General features: G+C 41.6%; 1 long non-coding RNA gene across 1 annotated transcript; it reads left to right on the top strand.

Moving 5' to 3' along the window:
- Window positions 1–16: 16 nt before the first annotated feature.
- LOC147825101 (uncharacterized) lies at window positions 17–10,378 on the top strand. Its single transcript, XR_015441328.1, has 4 exons — window positions 17–271; window positions 917–1,104; window positions 1,889–2,084; window positions 7,268–10,378. It is a non-coding gene; the product is annotated as an uncharacterized LOC147825101 (long non-coding RNA).
- The last annotated feature ends 16,777 nt before the right edge of the window (window positions 10,379–27,155 follow it).

Below are 27,155 nucleotides of genomic sequence, written 5' to 3'. Positions count from 1 at the left end.
CGCGTCCTCGGTGGGAGGAGGGGGCCGCCGGGCGCGGGGATGAGGGCGAGGGAGCGGACCAAACTTTGGGAGAAGGCGGCGAGTTGGGCTGGACCCGCCTCCCGCGCAGCGCGGAAATGACCGCAGCTCAGAGGAGGCTGGGGTTGGATACCGGGGTCTCTGGAGCCTCGCGTGCTCCCGGGAAAATGAGTCTAGTGCTCTGCCTCCTTGTTGGAGGACAAGAAATCAATTAGATGAGATTCCTGCCAGTCCTCCTCCAAGTCTACTAAAGGTCAGAGAAGCCCTGAGCATTTTCGGTGAATCCATGCGTGCAGTCTGCGCGCCTTTCTTTCCCCAAGTGCAGGGAATCGGGCCTCAAAGTTGGACGCACACACCCCAGAGGCCCGACCTCGAGGGTCCGGGGCTTCGAATCTCCGACTGTCTCGGGGCGGGATGCGGTTGCCCAGCCTCTCCTGGAGCAGGTGGCCGTGTCTTGCTGCTGCACTCGCTCCCCCACTTGGAATTTATAGCCAAGCGGCGACGCTCACGTGCTCCTCGCCGCGTGGTCGCAGACCTTTCCCGGGAGCGGATCTCCGTGGGGGGGGCGGGGGGGCGGGGGCTCTCTCCAGCTTCTAAGGCTGCCTGGGATCCTTCCTGCTCCTGCCCAGTATTCCCTGGCTGTTCCGCCCTCCTGCCGCGAGGATGCTGGGAGCCCCGGGTGACCAGGAGCGCTGGGGTCGGGTGTGGACTTCGCGGAGCGGCCCCTCACCCCTGCGCAGTGTCCCGCAAAGTGCGAGCGGCCACATATTGGGCGGTGGCTCCAGAAATGGAGTTGGTCTGGGGGCTCGGGTTCTTGTTTGTGCTTCAGCTGTTTTTTATGGCTGGGTTCCACCCGACGCTGATCGGTTGAGCACCGGACTATGCTTCCTTTGTCTAGGTTCTGAGGCGGCTGGCACCGGGGTCTGGTACACGTCCCGGCTACTGCCGGGAGATGCAAAGGGAGCCAGAGGTGAATTTGCCCTCTCTGGACGCTACCCGGCCCTCAGGAAAATCCTGCATAACCAGAAGAGGAAAGGAAAACTTTGTCAAATAAAAGTGATAGTGTTGTGGAGAAGGAGGGAGAAGGTAATGTTTAGAGACTTAACTGAGTTTGGGCTCCAAACCTGATATTCTGAGCTTTGGGGCAGGAATACCTATGTTTTAGAGAGGATGAATAACTTTGGGAAATCTTTGAGATGGGCAGGCGGTACATTAGTGTGCCAGCAGCTTAGCTGGGATCTGTGTCTTCTCCCCTAAGGGCTCCTAGTCAAGGCAGCCCCTGGCATCCTCAGGGCCTGCACTTCCTCTCGCCCCTGCTGGTGGCACTGAAGTCCCGTACACTGCTGTTTATTTTGTTAATCCACCCCACACCCAACACAGACATTCTAGGGTAACCTCTTGGGAGGAAATGGCTATCAAGGTTTTTAAGGCTGCTTCTCCACTTCTGAAAATTAGAGAGCAGTTCTTTGTGATAATTTGCTGCAATCCATAAAGAAGCCCTGAACATACCCACCTATTTGTTTAGTATGTTCAGTTCAGTGAATTATCTTCTCTCCAGACTCATTATTCCAAGGTAGGGATGCTTTCCCAGAGGAATGGGATCAGAGATTCCCCTTAGAAGGTCTGGAACAGATTATGAATATACAATACCTATTCCAGTGTTAGCCTTTATGAAAATGCAGCATCTATTACAGAGGAAAGGAGCCAGGACCACACTGTGCCTGATTTCAATATTGTTTATAAAAGATGGAAAAGAAGTTGCCAGATTGTCAGGGACCTGCCTGACTTCTTCCCCTACCCTCAATTACTTATTTATGTTTCTGGTCTTACAAATGGGATTCGTATTTGTGTCTTCTGACCTTTGCTTTAGATCTCAAAGTGTTGCATTTTCTTTGGATGACTTTGGAATTTTTGGCAGCCTCTATAACCTAATTAACTGCTCCAGACAGGCCAAAGTCTAGCATCTGCCATTGTCACTGCAGACCGAGGCTGCAGAGGAAAGAGGATTTCACATTGTCTGTGGGACCGTGCTTCAAAAAGCTCTCTACAAATCAGACTTGGTGCAGGTAAGGTGGGCTGATGTCTTTGGGGTATCAGGGAGGTTTCTACCTAAGGATGCCCCATTACTCACGTCCTCCTACACACACACACACACACACACACACACACACACACACAGACACCTTCTACACTATCTTGTAACATCTAAATCCTAAAACCAGAGATTCATTTCTTAGCATGCAAATGTCATAAGGGAGGGATCACCCATGGTGATAGGACTTTATTATGAATTCCCATAATTTCCCAACTTGAGGAATCCCTTGATTAATTGATCAATCGATCTATTACTAGATAGATAGAAGAAATAAGGGACATTATTTTGAAAGGCAGGCCCAGATTTTGTAGTCTATTTTTGTATCTTTCTAAGACATCTAAACATTTTCTCCTCTTCAGTAAATATCAAAAATGTTACATTATTATTAGATTTTTATTACATTATTACATTTTGCACATGAGAAAACTAATGCTCAACAAAGTAAAATGACATGTACAAGGTCATATGATTAACTATTAGTAGACCCAGGATCCAGTTATTAATGCCCCTGTTCCACTGCTTTTTGCAACATGCCATCTCCATTTTTAAATAGTGCCCAGGTTTTGCCCTGGCTGCCATCTTTGGAATTTGAACAGTTGCTCCTCAAGGCCTGTTGCTGCAGGTGTGGAAAGTAGGTGTCATTTTTACTTTCTAGATAGGAAGGAAAGGTAGTGGCTACATGATCCCAAAGGACTTGACTCTTCCAAATTCTTCATTTCCTTCTGTTCCTGTACTTGCCTCATGAGACCAAAGGGAAACCCGTACTATTCCAGAATGAGCTGGAGAATTTAAAGAATCTAGAAATGGGACAAAAAAAATACATGAAAAATGAGCCTGGGCCCAAGCTTGTGGCCTAGAACAGGCATTCCTTTTCCATTCTCTAACCCGCCTCTAGTTGTCAGCTAGAGGACCACAGAGAGGTGTCCTATGCTTATGAAACAGTGGTTCCACCTCTCTGCAAAACAGGGCTGTGCAAAGGCAAAAATACTGGTAGGTTCATTCCACTTATTGAGCTGGAAGAGCCTTGTGATCCTGGATCTTGACCTCCCTTGATAAATAAGTGATGTTCCTTCCACAAATGGTAATTTTATCAATGAAAAGGAAGAAAGACTAATATGTGACATCGACATCCTGAGCATCTCCTGTATGCTAAATACTGTGTTAAGCTCTGATAAACATCTTATTTAATTTCATTGCATCCAGGGTCTGGGCCCAGCACCTCCTATCTCCTACTATGTCCATTCTTGGGCATTGCTTTCCTTGTATACCTTTTTATTTTGGTACCGGGGATCGAACTCGGGTCCTTGCGCTTGCTGGACAGGCAGTGGAACCACTGAGCTAAATCCCCGGCCCTCCTTGTGTACCTTTTTAAAAAATGTATCCATGTTGTCTCTTGCAATAGATGTGCACATTGCTTGTTACAGTCCATCATACACAAATGTACTTCACCTTTTCCTTGCTGTATTGGCTGGTGATTTTCCCCAGCTGCAGGCTGTGTCACATGTCTAGTTCCTTCTGCTTGTGTGATAGGCATGGTGATGGAAAAGCACACAGCCAGAGCCTCTGTGACTAACTCTGACTTGCAGAAGACTGATCACCCAACCTGTGTGCACCCGCGTGTACACTCACAGTTGTATACATCACATATTGTGGCCAGCAGACTGCTGGATCACTGTTCTATATTTGTGCTATTGTGGGTTGGACAATTTTAAATAGAAGCCCTAGTGTTATTAAGAGAACCAAATTAACACATCGCACCACTCTCTCTAGCTCAGGGAATCATGCCAATGAAGCCAGTGATGTGTGGTTTGTGTTTTCCAAACTTGAGGAAGAATATCAGATATCATCCTTCATTTATGCTCCCAGTGGCTTTCCGATTTGGGTTGTAAATATTTGAATCTACTTTGCTAATGTGAGAAATGGTTACACATGGTCACTCAAGCCAAGATTCCACTTCCCATAGTTCCACCTCAATATATGAGATAGACCATCAAGAACCCACTTACTTGTTTACAAAATGGAAATTTTCAGTCTGTGTGTGAATTTGTCAGCTTAACAATTTGCCAACAGAGATTGTTGACTCAGAGGTGTCTGCACCATGATAGAACTCACAGCAGCTTGGTTTTAAATAAAGTTACACCTTTCGAGAAGCGCTATCTGATGTTTTCGTGACTCAGAAACTCTAACTTTATATCCACCCCCTTCCAGATCTGTTTGATGTATTTTTGACCAGTTTCCCCCTTACAACCTTCTAAACATGTTGCAAGGAGAGCATTCTGCATATCACACAAAGGAGAAGAAAGTAAAGTTTTAAAAAAAATTTATAGATTATTTCATATTTCTAATTTTAATGTTTTATTTTCACTTTATGATTGCCAAGTTTTACCCCCTTATGACAATCTGAAATATGTACCTTAAACCATTTTCTCTCCTGTTGCTCATCTGAGATTTATTTGGTGATCTGCTTTTTACAAAACACTTTGACACGTTACCTCATTTTGATTCTAACCCTGAGGTAGCTTCTGCTTTAACTATATGACCCCCTCCCCATTTTTTTAAAATATGAAAAGCAGCTTAGAAGATTTTAGTGGCATATCCAAGTGCACTTACATGCTAAATGAATACCAAAACTAGCTAATATATAAAGCAGATTTCTGTACACCAAGTCACACATTAGCTATACCACATGGCCACCAACATATAAAAAGACATATTTAGACACATTGATAAAATCGTTTGAGGATCTCATAAAATTTATATTGGTGGTTGGGCAAACCAAATAACATAAGGTATGAAACACTCTATTGGGATGCCTACATTAGCTACATTATCGATTTACATTAACTTTCATATATTGAGTGGAAGCAAAAATCTACATCTTTAATTAGACTAAATTTAGTTTTGTAAATGAGTGTGTTATTCAGCTTCCTGTTATTGCAACAAATACTTGAGATATGGTTTTGGGCTTTTCAGCTCAGGATTGGTTGGCCTCCTTGGTTCTGGGCCTGGGGTAAGGTTGCACACCATGATGGGGCGCACAAGGTAGAACAAGGCTACTTACCTTGTGGCCAGAACAAGGACATGAGAGAGAGAGGAAAAGACCAGCAGTCCTTTCCAGACATGCTCCCCCTGCACCTGGACCCCCCTCCATGAATATAAATTATCCCATTGCTTACATTTAGAACACCAGATGCAGAAACTGACAGGACATTTATGTTCAGTTCAAAGAAGAGAATAGGCAGCCAGTCATGATTTCTTTGAAGTGCTGAAAAACATTTACAAATCAAATGATTCAAAAACAAGTTTTAAACTCTCAACTCCTGTCACTTCATGGTAAGTATGGGAAGATATTCCACTAATATTTGGAGCAAAATTAAAATTTAGGAGACTTGTTTTGCCCTTCAAATAAATATAGTGTAGCTTTTCATTATAAAATGTTATATTAATGTAACCGTATGTTTATTTAGTATACATTTTTATAAAAATGTAATTATGTATAGTATTTTTAAACAATACATTAATTTCTGCATACATGAAGATTTGTTAATGATAAATAACCAGAACTACCATGAAATAACCAAAATTATACCGAATGTAAAAACAGAAATGGAATTGAGTTTAAAGAAAAATTGGAACTCAAATTGGGACTGTCCTTTGGAGAAAGGGCTTCTGGTTTTCCCATGTCTTATCTGACTCTCTCTCAGCATTGTGAATATTTCTTCCTCTCCGGTCTCTGCTTCCTTTTGTGAGCGCACATGCTTATCCTCACACCTATGCTCACACATAACGTTCTTTGGTATTTTAATATTCAGGATGTACCAGGGCTAACCCACAGCCCAGACCACAGGAAAAGACTGAAAAAATTCTTCTTGCAATAGAAGAGTTAGTGGAAAATAAAATAATTGAACAAACACAGTTGTGTTGGCACTGAGTAGATGTAAATGGACATACTCTTCCAGGAAGTTACCACATCCACATACAAATCAAGTTGCATGAGTTTGCTTGAGGATGTAGTAGGATACTATCTACCTACCTTTTCCCCTGTTTTCAATAAATAATTGCTATGTACATCTTATTAGTTAGAACATTGTAATGTTTGTTCCTCCACACTGACCTTTCTTTGGAAACATTTCTGTAATTCTTTCTTTTCACTTAAGTAAGTTATTGTTTCAAAATGACTTAACTACTACTTTCTAGGTTATAAGATACTCAGGGGAGTAAAACGAAATGGGCTGTAGTAAAAATCGAGTTCTGCCCCTTTCTCTAAATAATTGTGTTAATAAATATGTGACAATAAAATATACTGAACATAAGCCAATGTGTGGCTAAACTATCCTTTGAAATCAAGTTCTGTATTTGTATATATGATATAGATTTTTAAAAATAAGAAATCACAAACCTGTTATTTGCAGAATTCTTGGTTGAAAACAAAACTGTAGCTGGTTAACTTAAGAATACAAGCAACTTACTGGAAATTATTGACTAGTAACACTGTTGAGATAGCTGGAGATCCACGCTTAGAAAATTGGAAGAGACCAGAGGAGGTCAGATGATTGGGTCCAGTGAAATAGCATGACAGGAACAGACCATTAAGATACCCTTCATGCTGTTGTTATTAAATCCTGAGAACTGCAGTGCACCTCTGCCAACACCTGCACTGCTTATCGGATTACACCACAGTTCCACTGCCTCTGGGTGCTAGATACCACCACCACTATTGCTGCGTGCAATTTTTTTTGTTTTGTTGTTTTTTGAGACAGGGTCTTGCTTTGTAGTACAGGCTGGCCTCGAACTCTCAGAGCTCCTCCTGCCTCAGCCTCCTCAATGCTGGGATTATAGTTGTGCACCCCCACACCCAACTGCCGCATTCAGTTTTTCACTGTGACATCTGTGCCCAGGATAACTGAGAGAAAAAATACTCCTCTTGTACCAGATTTCAGGCAGTGCAGAGTTCTGTGAACTCTGAAACCAGAAGTTTCAAAGATTAGACTGTCAAAACTTTCGTATCTCAGCCCGAGCAAATGTACAGTACACTCCCTCTACTCTCATGTGACCCAGAACATTTTGATGCCGTGAACAAAAGATGAATTGAATGCTTTTTGCATTTCTAGTAATAAGAGTAGAATGATGATCTTCCACCACTCCACAACTCAGGTGCCTGGTGAAACTCTCCTGGACTGCAACCAAGAACAAGAATGTGAGATCAAAAGGATCTTTGAAGCAGCCAAACTATATGTTATGAGGCTCACTCCTTTGGCTCCGGAGACACCCCAGAGGCTCTCTGTCAAGTTCTCTTCACAATTACTCTCCACACAAACGACCTGGGTTTTCCTGCTTAGCAAAACCACAGCAGATGAGAGACATTGAATTAGAAGAGGAAAGGCTGCTCTTAACAAATACATTGCTGGAAATGAGAAATGACTGCTCACAGCAAAGAGCCAGGAAGTGCTCCAGCAGATGTGGTAGGTATTCACACACACCCACATGTGCATACATGCACACACAGACACCCCCCCCACCCCCCCCACTCAGTGATCTAGTAACCACTTCATTTGGGGATAATCGTTCTCTATATATCTGTAATTGGGAAAGGACAGGAATAAGGAATGGATAGACCAAGAAACTGAGATATACTTTAGCATATTGCAAGTCCTTGGGGGCAGTGTTTAGTAACAAACAGATGCCAAATGAGACAGGTTGACAAATGGTGCTTGTAATATCCAGTAGTAAACATCCAGTAAGGATGTGGTGATTGCTAGCAAATCTAGTAGGCAGAGGTTCAGGTAGAATCTTGCCTGAAAGGAGAATATTGTAGTGTTAATTTACGTAAATGCCCGAAGTAGTGATGTCAACGGCAATGATGGAGACAGAAAGAAAGTAGACCTTTATTGAGTGCTCTTCATTAGACTGCATATAATTCTGTGAGCTTTAGAGACATTGATTTATTTAATGTCTATATCATTGCATGGGCAAAGGTATTATTATCCCTACTCTATGGATGTGGAGATGGAGGCAAAGTGATGTCAATTTTCTCTGTGTAGGTCATGCAGTTAGGATGTGGTGAGGCCTGGTTTTGATTCTGGCAGTTTGGCTCTGGAGTCTGGGTTTCAACCATTATGATACACTCCATCTCTAGATGCTAGGTACCATACCAATACAATTACCCAGGCAAAGAGGAGAAGCTCAAGACAAGAGAAGCTCAGGTCGCAACATGTATCTTGAAAAGAAGAAAACTAATAGTATTGAAGTGGCACTTGGAGAGCTGGCAGACAAAGGAAGAGAGCGACACTCAGGGAGTGAAGGGAAAGGCAGGTTTATTTTTGCTAGCAGGCCCACCAGAAGTCACCTTGCAGAGTCTGAGCCCCTTTCTAAGTTTGTTTTCACATTCGTCTGTTCTTTAGCCAGGACAGGGGAGCAAGCAGAATTTTACAGAAGCAGAACTTAGCAAAGGGTAGGGAGGTGGAGGTAAATGTTGTTTTTACAGTTTATCTTTAAGACACAGGAAGATAGGGAGGTACAGGCAGGTATTATTTCGGCAGTTCACCTTTAGGGCACAGTGACCTTCGTGGGTTTAGCAGGAGAGACAAGCAGTGAGACGAGGGGCAGCTTGAGACCTGTCACCCTTGAGACTGTCAGTCTCTGTTCAGCGTTGAGACTGTTACTCTCTGCTTTGTCCTTTGTTTCTTTCCATTTCATTATGAGGGTTTAATTTTTTGTCATATTCATGATTTCATATGACTTTCCATATGCCGGAGTAGATTATTACTCATTTTACAAAGGAATGATCTGAAGCTTAAAGAAGTTAAATAATATGTCTATTCTCACAGAGCTTGTAAGTGCTGAGCCTGACTCCACACTCCTGCTGCTACAAGGTTGACTTTGACGTTGAATATGCAAGTTCCTGGTACAGGAACAAAGCATCAGAATCCCTGTCCATTCATACACTGATCTACTTAATTGATTTGTTCATTTATTCATGAGCTCTACTATGCTCCCAACAGCACAAACCTAGTTTCTAGCAAGTGCTACCTACCAATGGGACTCCAAAAAGATGGTGCCTCTGTGGGCAAGGGCAAGACCAATGAAATGAAAAATCAGTCAGTTTAGAATTTTCTTAAACACAAGTAAAACCATTAAAACAAATACATGTTTGAAAGAACATTAGTTCACACTAGGAAAAAAAAAACCCATACCATGGAGTCACAATGACCAGCAACACAAGAACAAGGATTTAAAAGGGTTTGGTGAGTTCTCACTGACCATGACAGGAGGTGGGTTTTAGAGACAAACTGATAAATATAGGTTCCAGTACTGCCTTTAACACTTGTGGCCTTCTGTTAATCCATCTTGTTCCTTGAGCTGCAGTCTCCTCCTCTATGAAATGGACATAAGATGCCTGCTTTGCAGTGATGAATGGTAAACATGTTAGTATCAGTAAGAAACCTAGTGCGGTATTTGCAGTCTGTGAGGATAGTTATTGTTGGAAATGAAGGGGAACTAGGTTCAGACAGGTTTTTGATTTTAAAGCGGACCACGGAGACAAAACTATGCCAGATTTTACAAACTTTGTAGTGTTTGGTATTTTGTTTGATAAGAAATGAGTATTATTTAATAATGAAATCAAACCCAGCAAGAAAACTCTATTTCAGAAATTTGGCCCTCTCATTTTTGTGTGGTTGCAAGCAAGAGTGGCAAGACTACCAGTAGGAGCTGAGGACATTGGATTTTATTGTGTGGTCAGTTTAACCAAGGCATGAAAATTCTAGGAGTGGAATACGCTAACCCAGTGGAAAGAAAGCAGGTGAAGAAAACTGCGTTTCTAGAACTGTGGCAAAGAAGAAAAGGAGATCCCAGAATTCTGGAGGCTATCTTGAAATTTGAAAATGGAAAAACTATACAGTCCAAGATCAGAATGGAGCCAGGGACCAGGGTCACCATTTGATATGTGCTTGGAAGTCAGTAAATATTTTCTGGCTTGGAGCTGGGGCTGTGGAAGCCCGGGTAGGTGGAGTGCAAGTCTTGCTGAGACTTTAAATGTGAGCACTGGAGGAGTCTGGGAACCAGCAGCACTAACTGCTTCCTAAGTTGGACACTTGCTACTTCCTCTCTAGGCCTTTGCGAGAGCCATCCAACTGATCTGTGTCCATTCTCAAGTTTCCCAGTATAGTCTGTACAAGTACTCTCTTTCTAACATATACTTCCTATTTTCGCTTTCTGTCTTTCTTTATAAGTTTACAATAAATTTAGGTATAGAACTTAATATTATATTTTCTCATACTGAATGGCTTCATTTCTATATTTTAAAGATTATCCTCTCCAGGTCCCTCTTCCAAAAGTCTTCCATGATTTTTCCAATGAATTGAATCCATCTCCATTTTATTCTTTTTAATATTTGCATAACCTCAAAAATATCAGGAATGTGTCTCTTCCAGTTTATAATTTAGGTTCTACCAGAGCAATTAGAAAAGAAAAAAGAAAGAAAAGTCATTAACCTGCAAAACATTAGATTGTTAAATCTATATTTGTAGACAACAGGATGCAAAGAAATTGGAACGTTTGTTGCATTTTTATATTTATACACTGGGAATGTAAAATGATGTAGTTACTTTGGAAAACATTTGTGGCTTGCTCAAATTGCTAAGCCAGCTACCATCTGATCCAGCATTTTTTTCCTAGGAGAATTCCAAGAAAGATGAAAATATATACCCACATAATAGGTGTACACAAATATTTATAAGAGGGTTCATAAATGCCCCAAAGTGAAAACAGCTCAAATGTCCATCAAAAGATGAATGGATACACAAATTGTGGTATCCATAGTGTAAATAGTATAGTATAATACTATTCTGCAAAAATAGCAATTCATGACTGAGAGATGCTATAACATGGATAGCCTTAAAAATATTATATTTAATGATAGAAGCCAGTCACAAAAGACCACATACTGAATAAGCCAATTTATGTGAAATGTCCAGACTCGATAAATTTATGGAGACAGAAGTATATTAATGATTGCCCAGGGCTGGGAGGATGAGAGAAAAATAGGGAGTGACTCCTGATAGGTACAAGATTTCTCATTGATGAAATCTACTAAATGATGCTCTGATGAGTGTGCTAGGATTAGGTTTTGATGATGATTACATAACTTTGTAACATACAAAAACCATTGAACTGTACAATTTCAGCAGAAACATTTTATCAATTCTTTATTCTTTTTAAAAGAATTTATCTCAATAATGCTGTTAAAATTCACAGTGATTTAATCCAGTAAATGTTTATTTCTCATTTGTGTTTCATATACAAAGATGGTCAATATAAGGTATCTGCTCATGGCTGTTCCTCTGAGACCCTGGCTGATGGAAAATTTACTCTATCACATACTTCTTTGTTCACTAAGGTGAAACAAAGGAAAAGAATTGGCTACCGGTCCCTAAAACTTCCACATGGAAGCAATGCATATCTCTTCAACTCATGTTTCATTGACCAAAAGAAATCATGTGACCACACCCAAATTCAGAGGTAGAAAACTTTCAATTCTGCCACCTACCTGGGAGAACAGAAGAAGTGGACTATTTGTGGGGGATCCTAATAAATATAATGTTCTGTTCTGTTTCCTAGATTTTAGTTCCTGAGAACAGTGAGTCTATATTTACTCACTGCACTAGAAAAATAAACTTCCTGAAATTGCCTTTTCTTTTTCTTTGTGAATTCTGAAGAAGACAGAAGTATTTAAATGAATGAGATTTTAAGGGAAAAAGAGCCTACACACCACTCTAGAATTGTGTTTTTCTTGCAGTAAATGTTTCATGATTGTGAACTCCTTGGACAAATGAAAAAGAAATGATTAAGCAACAGTGCTGAGTAGTGAATGATCCAGAGCCCAGAGTGTGAATCGAGGGTAAGTTGTGCAGGAGTTCAAAAAAGAAATCAAAGTGAGCTGAGGTGGCAGCAGCACAGTAGTCAGTGCCCCCAACCCATATTTCCTGTATCACTGCAGATGGATCACTAAGCACTGCTGCAGTGACCCAGATGGATGGTGTGATCTGTGTCACAGTTTGTTTTCGTCTCAGATATGGCTTGGGCAGAGTCTTGCAAGCTTAATGAAGGCCGAAAAGAATAGGATGTAGAATAATTTAACCTTTCCAATCTCCACTTGCAAATCAAGATTATAAAACATAGCTATCTAACACCTTAAAGCCCTGTGATAAAAGGTGCTATTAGTATGTTGTGCAGAATCTATTAAAGAGCAAAATGGTTCTCCATGATATGAAGTTGCTGAATATACCAAAGCTATAATAGCCACTCTGAAAGTAAATCCCATTTTCTGCTGAATTCAGAATTTTCACAGACATGCCTTAATGAAGACCCCCTTCTTTCCAGCGACTCATTAGATGGTACAGTTATGCATACACTGCAGCCACTTTACATTGTGGAGAGGTTGTTAAATTAAAAGGAGGACTGAGAGAGCTTTCAAGGCATGTCTGATTCTTTCATTCTAGGTGAACTTTCAAGCAAGAGTTTACTGCTGAATTCGCTGGCAGAAATCAAAATCTTGATTTCCTTCATATTCTGATCACAGATGACTTCATTAATTTCCATACTTCAGTGAAATACCTTTTACCTTCAGAAACCTTATGTATCATTATCACCTCATTGGTTTTTATAGTGATCAGATTAACAAGACAGTGGCCACATCTTCACTACCTGGTTTGCAAGACAATTGTGAATATGGAGAGAACAGTGAGTCAGTTCTCATAAAACATTCCTCATTTAAAAAACCTCATTCAAATTTTTTTTAAAGTATTCCTTCAACTCTACCACCAGAAAGAAATGCTAAGAATTTCAGCTAAAAGCCAGAAAAAGTTGCTGCTTACCACCAGTACATGTAAATTTTAGTTTAAGTTATTTTAAAATGAGAAAAAAATAACTAAGAGACTGGGGAGCAGATTTCACTTTTGAAAACTGCACTTATGATTATAGAAAGAATAGGAGAACAAGGATCATTTGGAAACAGGAACAGTGAGCAAACCATAAGTTTAAGTGTAGATACCCTCTCTTAATTGTTATGGGTTTTGGAAGAGTATATAATGTACACTAGGAATAAATGCAAAAACATTATAAACATTCATTTTAGCGTTTTATTTATTGGAATTACACAATATTTGGTAAAGAGAAAGTACTTCATAAGGGCTTCTAGAGTTAATAACCCATACTCTCCCCAATGATCCTCAGAATATTCTCAAAATAGCAGATAGACTGTTGGGTCTATCAAAGACACATATACCTTCAGTAACACCAAGAAAATCATATATGGAGCAGAATAGTTTTAGTGCTTCCCTAGGGAACTGCAACCACTATTATTTTGAAAAAAGATCACAGCCCAGAGTTGTAAAGACAATACTAAATATTAATATCCATGAAGGATTTCTGATATATTTAGATGTATGCTTAAACGTTCATCGCTGTTCTACTCATTTCATCTGAACGATATAGCAAGAGCATTCCTGTGATATTTTGCACGATTTGACATGCATTCAGTTAACTTCAAGAATTCATTAAGCAAATGTTATCTTCTTTGCACTGTGAAGTACAGACATGTCGCAAGATACAGATTATTGGAGCAGGTACTGAGGAAAGACAGAAAAGGAGGAAAAACATAAAAATTTGAGTCCTAAAATTAACATAAAAGCAAGAACAAAATTGGTATTTACTTCATACATTGTTATTTTGTAATTCCCTTATTCCCGTCTGGCTCAATAACCTGAGAATTATAGTAAATGCAGAAAGCTCTCCATCTGTTAAATACATAGAATAAAGCCCTTAATCTTGTGGGCAAGCACACAGAGTACCAGCAATTATTACACAATTGAAATGATAAGAGATCCTATATTTAGTTAAGTATAGCTGATGTAAATTTCTGAAAGTCTCTATTATATACAGTTAAATTTAAAACTATTTTTATGGGTCTACTTTTAGTCTATTTTCCAGTGAGGTGAAAACCATTAGGCAACTGGTATGATGTTCACAAATTTATTCACAAATTAGGAAGATAATTTGCTATGCATTGCAAGTAAATGACACAGTAGGCAACGATTGTGCTACAAGTTCTGCTCACCTTTCATTGCTTGCTTTCCCACCTTATGATTTCTTTTCACATTTGTCACAGGGATGGGTTTTTAAAATGTGCAGGTAACATTAATCTAGCACCTCCCACATTTATCAGTTCAAGGGTGGACCTGTCAAAGTCCTTGCCCTTGGAAAGTAGGTGGCTGGACCTATAGTAGGTACGCTCGGGAAGTATCTGTGCTCATGTATCTTCCATATGGATCACAGAACAGAGGAAGCTAGTAAAGCTAGCTAGAATAGGGTTAAGAGCTACAATAAGTACTAGAAAGAGACAAAGAGCTAGAAGCAACAGAGGAATAAGAGAGCAAGAGAATAAAAAAGACATAGCAGACATGTGAACAAGAGACAAAAGGCAGAAAAAGTTCCAGATTGAGCTTTCATTCTCGGGTCATGGAGATTCTTGAGGTCTGCCTAAACATTGCAGCCTTTCTGCTCCATAGAAAAGTCTTTCTTCTTTATCAAAGTCTCCCTTGTTTGCATAGGTGTCTCAACTGGTTTCTGTTGTTTGAAACTGTGTTCATGCTATAACTCAAATGAGTGATCTGGTGGCTTCTCCATATTCTGGCCTCCTCGTCTCTCACATGATCCCATCTCACCCTCCACCAGCTCACATAAAAGTAGAGCCAATAACTCAGTCCTCTATCTAACTGACAGACAAGAAGCATGCCTGAAAGTCTAATTTCTCCTCTCCCCAAAGAGGAACAGCTGTGTAATACTGCCCCTGGGGATGTAGAGAGAGAAGCAGAAACTTATGGGACAGTCACCACTGGGAGAGGAAGACAGACAAGGGCAAAAGTCTCCAGTGACAGAAGACTAAGAGTAGGATGGATGGATCAATAATTTAAAAAAAAATTTTATTTTATTGGTACATTTTAGGTATATGATATAATGACATTCATCATTGGAAATTTGCACCTTTACATAGTCTCTCTTGGTTCTTATTTTTCCCCCTTCCCCTGCCCTCCCTTCAACCCCTCCATCCCTCCCTATTTACAAAGACTTTGTTTCCATTTTTTCATTTTCTCATATTAATTCCATTCCCTTCTTTTCTTTCCCTACCCCTCCCACTTCCCCTTCCCCTTTGCCCCTTTCTTCCTATTTCACATTATATATTATACATTTTAGTCCTTATTTGCACTTTCAGTTTCTCACACTAGAGAAACTATTTGGTATTTACACGTGTGTCCTGTTTATTTCACTTAAGAGTATTGCCTCAACGTGCATCCATTTAGCTATAAATGTCTCTAATTTCTCACTTTTTATGGCTGAGTAGTACTCCATTTTATTAAACAACCACAGTTTCTTTATCCAGTCTCCAGTTGATAGGCATTTGGGCTGCTTCCAAGTTTTAGCTATTACAAATTGTGCTGCTATGGACATGAGTACACATATTTCACTGTGATATAATTCTTTTAATTCTTTGGGAAAGATACACAGAAGCAGAATAGCTGGGTCAAATGGGACTTCCATTCCTAATTCTTTGAGGTATCTCCATACTGATTTCCACAGTGGTTGCACCAGTCTACACTCCCACCAGCAGTAGAGCAGTGTTCCTCTTTCCCCACAGCCCTGGCAACATTTGTTATTGGTTGATTTCATGATAGCAGCCATTCTTTCTGGAGTGAGGTGGAATTGCAGCGTTGTTTTAATTTGCATCTCTCCGATGACCAGTGATGTTGACGATAGATTTCCCTCCAATTTAGGGTGGCTGCTGTATATAATAGTTACCTTCTATCCAACATGCCCCTACTCCCACCAAAAGAGTAACCTAATACTTGGTCTCCTCCTAGCAGCTAGTGACATCACAGGCTCCTCCAGTCCCTAGCCACTACCTCACTCAAGCCCACCTCAGCTCCTATATGCCCCTATAAAAGGCACTTGCTGTCCTGGCCATATTGCTTTTGTCTCTCCTTTGTTCAAAGACAGCCAGGCAGATCTGTTCCCCTAATAAAGGCTTGTTGTGGCCTGGTCAGGTCTTGGTTTTCGGACTTTTACCTGACAGTTGAACACTTTTTCATATGTTTATTTGCGGTTTCTACTTCTTTGTCTGAGAAATGTCTGCTCATTTCAGATGCCCATTTTCAGATTGGGTCTTTGAATTTGGGAGGTCTGATGTTTTTAGGTTTTTTTATAGATTCGAGATAGTAGACCTTTGTCTGAGGAACAGCAGGTGAAGATTTTTTCCCACATTGTGGGTTGTCTCTTTACACTGTTGGTGGTTTCTCTTGCTGTGCAGAAGCTTTTAAATAAGAAGAGATGGATGGATCAATAATTTGAGCACCTCCCTGCTCATTCATTCATTTCCTGACATTCATCAGTCCTTATATCTGGTGAGTGCTCAGATTAGAGGGTAAGAGGTAGGTAACTCTTTATGGGAGGAGCAAGTAAGAGAGATTTTGCTCTTCACCAGATTGGAACTAAACAAGACCTGTGGGCTAATTTCCCTGACTGGATAGTTGAGGATCCACTGAGACAGATAACACCACTGCAAAGGAACAGCTAATACAGCCACAGTGGACAGCATCAGTCTTCACTGAGAGGGTGAAATGCAAGTGATTATCTGGATATTCAGATAATTAAAAAAGTAGATGAAAACTATTACCTAACCTATCATGACATTCAGATCAAAGTCTGTGATGAAGGATTCTCAGTGGATGCTTGTTTTCTGTTTGAGGACAAGCTCATTTAATGCCTGTCATCTGTTAGAGAGCATGCTCACTTCAGCTGAGTAGAGTCAGTTTAGCTAAAGGACAAGAGGAAACTGAATTGAAATAGGACTTTGCTTGAGGACAGAGAATGCCACTGTTATTTCAAATCTGTAGCCAAGAAAGCAAAGATCACTTAGACATCATTGGGATAATTCAAGTTTATATGTGCCCCTCTTCCATTAGGATTAGCCAGAGTCCTGGGATGCTGTATTAACAAGCAGCCTTCGCAAGTATAGGAATGTTTTAGTTAATCCTGGTGTCTTTGTATCTTTAAGAAATAGACCAGAGATGAGAGATGTGGTTCATATGCCTTGCCTTGTCTGTTTCCCTCTGCTGAACTCATCAAAAGGAAAGATGCTGAGGTTAGGGCCTAAGCAGATAATGAATTAACTGACTTTTGTTATCAACCTATAGCTACTTTTGTCATATCTTTACTCACTTGACTTTCAGCCCACCTGATAGTATAATCTCTCTTACCCATTTTCCCAGTCAATTTCTCCTGAACACTACAGCCCAGAGTACTCTGACCATGTGCTCAACACCAAGGCTACAGAAGCCCTGCCTACACTAGCCATGGAGGATGCCATCTGCTTCAGGGAAGTGGGAGATCCCATCTGCTCGAACACATGACAAGGAACTCAGATTGCAGAGAAGTGGAGCAAAGGAAAGCCTGAAATTAGGCAGGAAGTAGAAGGAATGGAGCCAGGAGCTCAGAAGTTTGGCACACAGAATAAAAAGCTTGTTAATGGTCTGGTCTCAGCTCTCTACATAGTGACACAGGAATGAGCATACACCTTATTGTAGTAGAACAAACAGAAAATAAACAGGTTGGTAAATAGATCAATAAAATAATTTAAATGTTGATAAGAACTATGATTTTTGAAAGAGGGATTTTATAAAGAGTTATTTGGGGATGTTTAATATAGATAGGGTGGTGAGGGAAGGTCTCTTGAAGGAAGTAGCCACTGATCTGAGACCCGAATGTTGAAAAGGATCTACCATATAGTGATTTGAGGGAAGAATATTTCATGTAGGGAAAATACCAAATGCAGGTAGGTATTTGGGACAAGCTTGCCTGTGTTGGAGGATCAGAGGAACTGAGGAAAACTTGGTAAGGGGAATGATGATCTTAAAGATACCTTAAAAAAAGCCTAGGCAAGGCCAGTTCCTGTAAATTCCTGTAGGTTGTAGTAAGATGTTTAGGTAGTCATTGGAAAGATTTAAACCCAGAAATTACATCATCAGATTTATGTTATAAAGAGCAGAGTCTGGCTGGTACGTGGAAATGAGCTGTTGCCAGGTGAAAGTGGAATCAGAGAGACTCCAGTCAGATTTATGGCTTGAACTAGAGATGTGAATATTTTTCTCAAATATATTCAGCTAATAAATCAAGAATAAGTGGCAAAAGGTCAGTAAGAGTATAGGAGTTGAATAGAAACACAGCATCTCCTCCTGACTCTTTTATTCTCCCTAACTTAGGATGTCAGCCCATATTGCTACTCAGTCAGGATTTTGGCACTCCAGCCCTGCCAAGAACCAAGGGAGTAAACATTTGCCATTATTTTTTGGCAGTCTAGTGCCTTTGAATATGCCTGTGTTTGACGTTTTCTACTTTCAAGTGTATGCAGATCCCAATGGATGATATTAGAAATTACTTTTTTCAAACTTTTTGCAATTATGACATAAACAGTGATGTTAAATAATAAAAACCGGAATATAAATGTGTGCTATGCTTTATATCGAGATGTCCCCAAGAGCACTATGTCTTCATAGGCTGCACTTTCAAAAGAGGATTGACTCTAGGGGCACATAGCTGACTTGCTGGCAGGATGGGGGCCTGTTCAGGAATGGGAGGGTGCTGGTGATATAGCCTGGAAGGATGTATCTCTCTTCCCGAGTCCTCCTTTCTCTCTGCTTCCTGGACACCATGGTGTGAGCAGCTTTCCTCCACCCAGACCTGCTCACCATACCACCAACCATGCAAAGACTGAAACTTCTGGAGTATGAGCCAAAATAAACCTCCCCTCCTTTAAGTTGGAGGTGTTGGGTATTTTGTCCTATTGACGAGGAAAGTGACTAAGGAAGTAATGAGACAAAAGAAGTGTGAAGAAGAAGCCCTTGTGGCAAGGACAGCCTCAGAAATGTGTGGCTTCCAAAACCAACAGAGGAGGCAGCTTTAAAAGCACATTCAGTGTTCCCAATGCCAGATATAGTGTGGGTCTCTTTGGGGGTCACTCTCCTGGGTAAGTGGAAATTATAGTTGAAGCACAAAATTCCCTAGCCTGGTTCACCATCCTTCTGGAGATGCCACAAGCTACCTAATGGGCTTGATACAGTCCAGCTTTATTTAAATGTTTAATTCTTTTTGCTGAGTACATAAAGGGCTACGTGCATCTGCTGATGAATACAATTGAAGGGTTGAAGAAGTCAGGGGAAAGAGAATCCTAATCAAAGTTAAAGGCCACAGTTTCAGAAGGTTTTCCCTTGCCCAAGCTTGCTTCCAGGCACCACAAAATTTCTCATTTTCATTATAAAACAAAACTTGAGCACTTATTGACATGCCGTGTGTAATTTTTGTAGAAAAGCAAAGTGAAATTAGTCTGTGGGCTACTAAGTGGACAGACAAAGCCTGCTGTTACTAAGAGCAATTTCTCACCCAATGCAAAAAGCAAAGTAAAACCCAGGAAACATGGTTTGGTACTCTTTCACAGAAATTATTTTTCAAATGGTTATGTTCACTCAGAACTTGGCTTCTCAGTGATGTTACCAAGGAATATGCAGTGCAGCTTCTGACTCATTGGCAATATTTGTAGGCACTTTTCCCACTACAATTGGAAATCACAAAGATTAGTGAAAAAAAAACACCAATTAACCCTTGTAAGGGAGTCTAGTGAATAATAAAAGCTTAAAATATGCTGTTAGCTCCTAATTCCCAGGGTTAAAGATAGCTGAACACTGTAAATTATAAGGGAATAGAAAAGAAATTTGAGACAGATTTTCAACAAGGTTTAAGAATATACATTTAAATATTAATATTCATTATTCATTATTTCCAAATAGATGTCTCTCAAGATAAAATTGAAAATATGTAACAAATTTGAATCTCAAATGCAGATAATGTCTTTTTAATGGATTGCTTTTTCTTTTGAATTTAAGTTCACCCTATCTAAGGGTTCAGGGTATAGAGCCCCTTAAGTCACAAAAGGAAAAAGGAAATTTTCAGCCCTTCAGTGGTCACCATTGGCCAAAGTCTTTCTCTCTGGGGTAATTTCTACTATGTCTCTGTGTGATGCCTTTTAAGAATTGAGACACATTTGTTGATGACAAGTATTTATTTTACATCTGGCTTCATAACTAGATTGTGAACAAATTTTGAAGTTTCATGAATTTATCTTCACTTTCTTGATTCCTCTACCCTAATTGTTACCAGTGCTGTGGGTACTGACATTAGTGGCTCATCTGCCAGTGGGACCAAACTTGTGATGTAATCATCCTAGGACAAAAGGACAGTATATTATTAGACAGTCTTCAGCTATTATAACAAATTCTGACATAAACAAACTTATAAAAAGAAAAGTTTTACTTTGTCTCACAGTTTTGGAATTTCTAGTACATAGTTGGATGGTTTTATTGCTTCTAAACCTGTAGTGAGGCAACACACTATGGCAGAAGCATGTGGTAGAGGAAGTTGCTCACCTCAAGGCAGCACAAAAGCCAAAGAAAGAGGAACAGGAGGGCCTGGAGTCCAAACGTCCCCTTCAAGGACATTTCTCCCAATGACCTCACTTCCCTCCACTAGGCACCACCTCCTAAATGTTCCGCCACCCCCACTACCCTAACAAGCTGGTGACCAGGCCTTTAACACATGGGTCTGCTGGAGATACTCAAGACCCAAACTATAGCAGTTGAGGAGAAAGAGGGTACTTTCTATGCAAGTGAACAATTTAATGTGAGTTCTCTGTGTCTCTAAAGCTCACTATTCCCCCATTTATGGTGTTCTTTTCAGTGAATTCTTTTATTATTTATAACAATTTATTTCAATTAATTGGTCATAGAGAGATAAAGAACTTTGGGGCTTGCCTGTGGATTAGCAAAGGCTCTGTAAATCAGTGCCTTTGTGAAAGCCCTGAAAGGTAAGAAGGATTTCAAAGGAAGAAGGTGAGTGTCCCGGCCCGCGGGTAAGTCAACGGAGACCCTAGAGGGGGAGCGAGGATGAGAGGGGACAGGGGACACGAGAGATGGAGACAAGACAGGTTTCTGATCAAGTCTCGTTTATTGCAGAAGCTGTTACAACATATATACCGTAGGGCTAGAGGAGAGGAGCAAGAGGAGGGTACTGGGGCTACTTCCTTGTTGCCGGGTAGATTTGCAGCAGGCCCGGATATGTCCGTAAAAGGCACTCAAGAGTTCTAGCGGGGGGGCAAGGCCCCCCACAGGTCCTCCCTTTAAAATTATAATTTTAGAAAGGCGTCAGGAGAGCCAAGCCTGCGGGGGCTGAGCCTGTCTTGGGTCAGAGCAACATACGTGTCTGCACCGTGCACCTTACCCGTCATCGGTTAACCAGAGAATCAAGGCTCTGGCACCTGTCTTAGGTGGCACACGAGGGCTCTCTCATTGCATGGCACGCTTGCTCAGTTGCCCGTCATTGGCTTGCCAGCCCACTCACCAGGTGGGGCGAGAACACTTCGCCACGGCAAGGACCTAATCGATGGTCCGACATTCGTCCTGGTCAGCCATTGCCAATCTATTATAGTAGACCTGTATGGGCGCTGTTTTTATTGCCTCTATCTGGGCTCTAAGAAAGGCCATGATTTTGTTATAAAGTACGGGCCCTAAAGAAATGAGCAAGAGTAGACCCAATAAGGGTCCCAGCAAAGGGAGGAGATAAGGGAGGAAACCATTGAGGCCAGTCCAGAGGGGATTTTGAGTGAATTTTTGTCGTCATCTGTTTAAATCTTCCTGAAGTTCGCGAATTTTTCCCCTGACGATCCCAGATTTGTTGGCATAAAAACAGCAATGTTCATTTAAGGCTAGACTGTGAATAAGAGAGTTAAGCTACCCTGATTAAGCTTTTGAAGATAACCAATGTGGACATGCTACAATAACATATTCAGAACTTAACCAATATGAACGTTTTGTAACAACATATTTAGTGCTTAAATATCAAGGACAACCAATACAATCAATTTATAACATATTTAGATAATATTCATTGTGATATGTCTCCCATAAGATTATATAATATAAAATTTACTAGGGGGTCCCTTTAATGAATTAAGACCAGAATAATCATTTTCTGGGTGGCCACTTCTATATTCATCAAAGGGAGTTCCCATCTATAATCGTTTTGACAAACAATTAAGAATATATATCTTTTTATTTTATAACTGTTAATTGTAATTTGATTGTTGCGTGTGGGTAACAATGCACGTCACTTTCATAAAATAAATTTCAGTGGTACTTTGATCAATTAACAACCTGGGAAGAAAAGCATGTCTTTAGTTTAATAATATTATCTATAAGTCAATTTAACAATAGGCGAATATCCTTTGAAGAGGAAGGAACATATTGAGCTCAACTGTACAAACACAAACAACAGACAATAGACAAACATATAAGACAGTGTGTAAAATTAGGGTGCACCCAAATATAACTAGCCAAATTGAATTATACTATACTCTTGATGATTATTAGATTGTAATTGTAGGTGCCATTGTTAACTGGTTAAGATTGGACAACGTCAGGTCATCGGCATCATCAGCACACCTATCAACTTGTTTTACTAGGCGTTCTGGGAGCCACCTGGCTGACTTCATTTCCTTGGAGTAAATACACACCGATCCTCAGCCCCAGATAAGTACAGGATCCGGCCCGTGCCATGAGTGGTCCAGGGGGTCTTTCCACATCACCGAGGCAAATTGTCGTTGCGTCTCTGGTTGCCAGAAACGATTGGCTGCAGATAAACCTTTGGCATCCAAATTTAAGAAGTTAAGAATAAATAGTGCATGTGATATCAGATTTCTAGGAGACCCCTTAGTAGGATACCATTCCCCCTTTTTTATTTTGTCTAAAGTAATTTTAAGTGTGAGATTAGCCCTTTTTATAATGCCTTGTCCCTGTGGATTATATGGGATTCCCGTTATATGTGTTATTGTAAATTGTTTGTAAAATTTGGAGAAGCCAGAGCTGATATAGCCAGGACCATTATCTGTTTTAATTTGTTGTGGGCAGCCAAGCACTGAGAAGGCAGTGAGGAGATGAGCAATGACGTGTTTAGTAGCTTCCCCAGATTGCAGGGTGGCAAATATGAATCCACTATATGTATTAATGTTGACATGTATATATTTAAGATTTCCAAATTTAGGGTAATGTGTGATGTCCATTTGCCATAGGGCATTTGGAATCAAGCCACGAGGATTAACTCCCAGATGAGGTGTAGGAAGGTGCAGAGTGCACGTAGGGCAGGCCTTAACAATTTGTCTAGCTTGTTTTCTAGTAAGCTTATACATAAGGCGAAGCGTGTGAGCATTAAGATGATGGAATTGGTGTGCCTTCTGTGTTTGGTCAATCGGACTGGGGGCATCAGTATTTATTGAATAGGCAAAAGCCTGAGGTCTTGTGGCTAGGTCTGTTAAGCGGTTGCCCTCTGTAAGTGGGCCGGGTAGGTTAGAGTGGGCGCGAAGGTGTCCAATGAAAAAGGATTTGGATCGTTTTCTGATTAGATCTTGTAATTGGAGGAAAAGACCACCAGTTTGAGAGGCAAGTTTGATCAGTCCACATGTTTTTAATAAGGGAACAGATTGGGCAATGTAAGCACTGTCAGTAAAGAGATTAAAAGCTCGGGCAGGAAATGCGGTAAAGACCGCTATGACTGCCTGGAGCTCGGTTAACTGGGCCGAAGAGTGGGCGGTTTGGAACTGGACAATGTTATCATCCCACACATAGGCAGCCATTCCAGTGGAAGAACCGTCTGTAAAAATGGGTAGAGCCTCTGGCAGAGGAAAGCAAGAAGTGATCTTTGGGAAAATGAAGTCATGTCTGTTGGCAAAGTCAATAAGTTTGCTGGGAGGATAGTGGTTGTCCAATAACCCTGAATAAGAAGCAAGAGCAATTGGGCAGGAATCGGTGGTTTGTATAAGCCAATCGACCTGGTCCTTAGGGTAGGGTTGGATAATGACATCAGGTTCTTTTCCAAAGTACATCTTTCCATGGTCTCTGCCCAAGATAACTAGGTCTGCAACTGCAACATAATAGGGGTAAAAGACCCGCTTAGGGGAAACTGGGAGATGAACCCACAAAAGGGGAGCGGTTTGCCAAAAGACAGCAGTGGGAGAGAGGGAGGTTTTGCAGATGATATACTGTAAAGGAGAGTTATAATCCATAAAAGTAATTGTTTGATTTTGAATGGCTTGTTCCACTGTACTGATGGCTTTGCGCCCCTCGGCAGTGAGCTGTCGAGGTGAAGTAGGGTGGTTATCACCTTGTAGGGTATCATAGAGAGGCTTCAGGTCATGTTTAGTGAGCTTTAAATAGGGCATAAGCCAATTAATGTCTCCTAGCAATTTTTGGAAGTCATTTAAAGTCTTAAGACCGTCCAGCCGCAAGGTAAGCTTTTGGGAGGAAATGTGACGTCCCTTTATCTGAAATCCAAGGTAGTTATAAGGGTCTTTTAGTTGAACCTTATCAGGGGCAATCTGGAGGCCATGAGATTCAAGTGCCCGTCGAAGGTCAGCATAACAAGCTAAAACCTCACTTCCTAATTGCCCCGCTACAAGGATATCATCCATGTAATGGATAATATACATTTGAGGCCAATTGTCTCGGGTGGATTGGAGTGCCGCGGCTACAAATGACTGGCACAGGGTGGGACTATTGGCCATGCCTTGGGGCAGAACCAGCCACTGAAAGCGCTGTATTGGGGTACAGAAATTGGTCGCTGGAAGGCTAAATGCGAAGCGTTTTTGATCAGCAGGATGTAAGGGAATGGTGAAAAAGCAATCCTTTAAATCAATAATAATCTTGTAATACCCAAGGGGAATGGCTACCGGCGAAGGGAGACCAGGTTGTAAAGCTCCCATGAGTACCATGGTTTTATTAACTGCTCTAAGATCTTGTAAGAGTCTCCATTTTTTCGACCGTTTTTTAATGACAAAAATGGGAGTATTCCAAGGGGAGTGGCTAGGAATAATATGGCCAGCATGAAGCTGTTTCTGCACCAACTGTTGAGCTGCTGACAATTTTTCCTTAGAGAGGGGCCACTGATCGACCCACACTGGATCATCTGAGAGCCAGGTAATCTTTTCAGCATGGGCCGCAGGAGTGTCAATGGCCCCTATGGAAAATGGCCTAGCCCTGCCCGAGGGGGCCGAGGGACAGGCTCAATGGGGTGAGTAAGGTTTGTAGGGTGTTTCCCCAGTCCCGTTCCTGGAATGTACCCATTTTTAAACATCTGCATAGTGACAATTTCATTGGGGCTGGAAATAATTATCCCCATTTGTGATAGTAAGTCTCTTCCCCATAGATTAATAGGTAACCCTGAAATGATATAAGGTTGAATGGTGCCCTGATTACCATCTTGGTCTCTCCAGGTCAGATCTTTGGCACTTTGTTTAGGATTTTCACTCTGACCTATACCCCCGAGATGGGTGAGGGTGTCTTTTAATGGCCATGCCTGAGGCCAATCCTCTCCCTTTATGATAGTTACATCGGCACCAGTGTCAACCAGCCCAGAAAATTGTCTCCCATCTAACCACAAGGTCACGAGAGGCTTTTGTGCTGAAAGTATCTCTGACCAGTAAACATCAGATGAGCCGAATCCCTGGCTGCCTCGGGCGTTGTTTAGAGCCTTATTAGAGGTAGAGAGAAGGGGAAGGAGTAGCAATTGAGCAAATCTTTGGCCTGATTGAATGGTATTAATAACTTTGGGAGAAGAAACCATAACTTTAATTTCCCTAGAGTAGTCATTATCTATCACTCCTGGGTAAACCAACAGCCCATTTATGGTACTACTGTTTCGGCCTATTACGAGGCCAAAAGTCTCTCTAGGTAAGGGTCCAAAGACTCCTGTGGCGAGGGCCTGGACTCCCATTTCTGGGGTCAATACTGTGTGGGTGGTGGCACTGAGGTCCAATCCGGCACTTCCTTTTGTGGCTCTGATGAGGTCTGAAATGGATTGCTGTTTATTGGAGCAAAATTGAGCGCCCCGTAAATTTGTTTGGAGTTGGGGGCCTGGGGCTGGCCCCCTTTCCCGTTTCCCGAATTCGAATCCTTAAGAGGGGGAAGGGGTCGGCCCTGGGCATCAGTTTTGGATCGGCACTCACTCGCCCAATGCCTCCCCCGATTACATCGGGGGCAGGGCCCGGGGGGCGGAGCATTGGGGCCCTGCATTTTAGTGGTCGGGCATTCTCTAGCAAAATGGCCGGTGGCCCCACACCGGAAACACTTATTGCCGACGTGGCGTTGCAAAAATTGTTTGACTGTGAAGCCTTGCATGGCGGCCGCCATGGCAAGGCCCTGTTGGTAGGCGGCCCCAATCTCAGAACAAAGGCGAATGTAGCCGGAAAGGTCAGTTTTCTTTTTATAGGGGCGGATAGCGGCCTGACAGGCGGCATTGGCGTTCTCAAAAGCAAGCTGTTTAACAAAATCTGTCCCTGTCTCCGCGCTCCCAAAAATCCGGCCTGCCGCCGTGAGAAGGCGGTGGACAAAGTCCGCAAATGGCTCGTCTGGGCCCTGCCGAATGTTAGTGAGGGAGGCACTCACGTCTCCTTTGGAGGGGAGCTTTTTCCAGGCCCTAGTGGCGGCGGTCTGAATCTGGGCATATAACCCCGCATCAAATTGTATTTGTTGGTCGTTGGCGGCGTAGGCCCCCTCCCCAAGGAGCATGTCAAGCACCCATCCATTCCCCGCCTGAGCATTGCGCCTAGCAGTTTCTCGGCAATTTTTAACATATTTAGATTTCCATAATAAATAATCACCTCCTGTAAGGGTGGCGCGGGCCAGAGTCTGCCAATCAATTGGGGTGAGCCAATTTTCTGCCACCGATTCTAAAATAGCCATGGTGTAAGGTGCAGTGGCCCCATATTGAGCTGCAGCCGTTTTAAATTTTTTAATGACCTTAAAATCAAAACCACTGTGGTGTCTTCACGCCTGTCTCTGTGCGTCAGTAGTTTTAGTTACGGGAAAGGCTTCCGCATTTTTAAGTTTCAGGG

Source organism: Heterocephalus glaber, unplaced genomic scaffold (genome assembly GCF_053883595.1).
Source record: "Heterocephalus glaber isolate CG9 unplaced genomic scaffold, H.glaber_assembly_v1.0 deba00001509, whole genome shotgun sequence".
NCBI classification, from domain to species: Eukaryota; Metazoa; Chordata; class Mammalia; order Rodentia; family Bathyergidae; genus Heterocephalus; species Heterocephalus glaber.
This window is presented reverse-complemented; position numbering and strand designations above follow the sequence as displayed.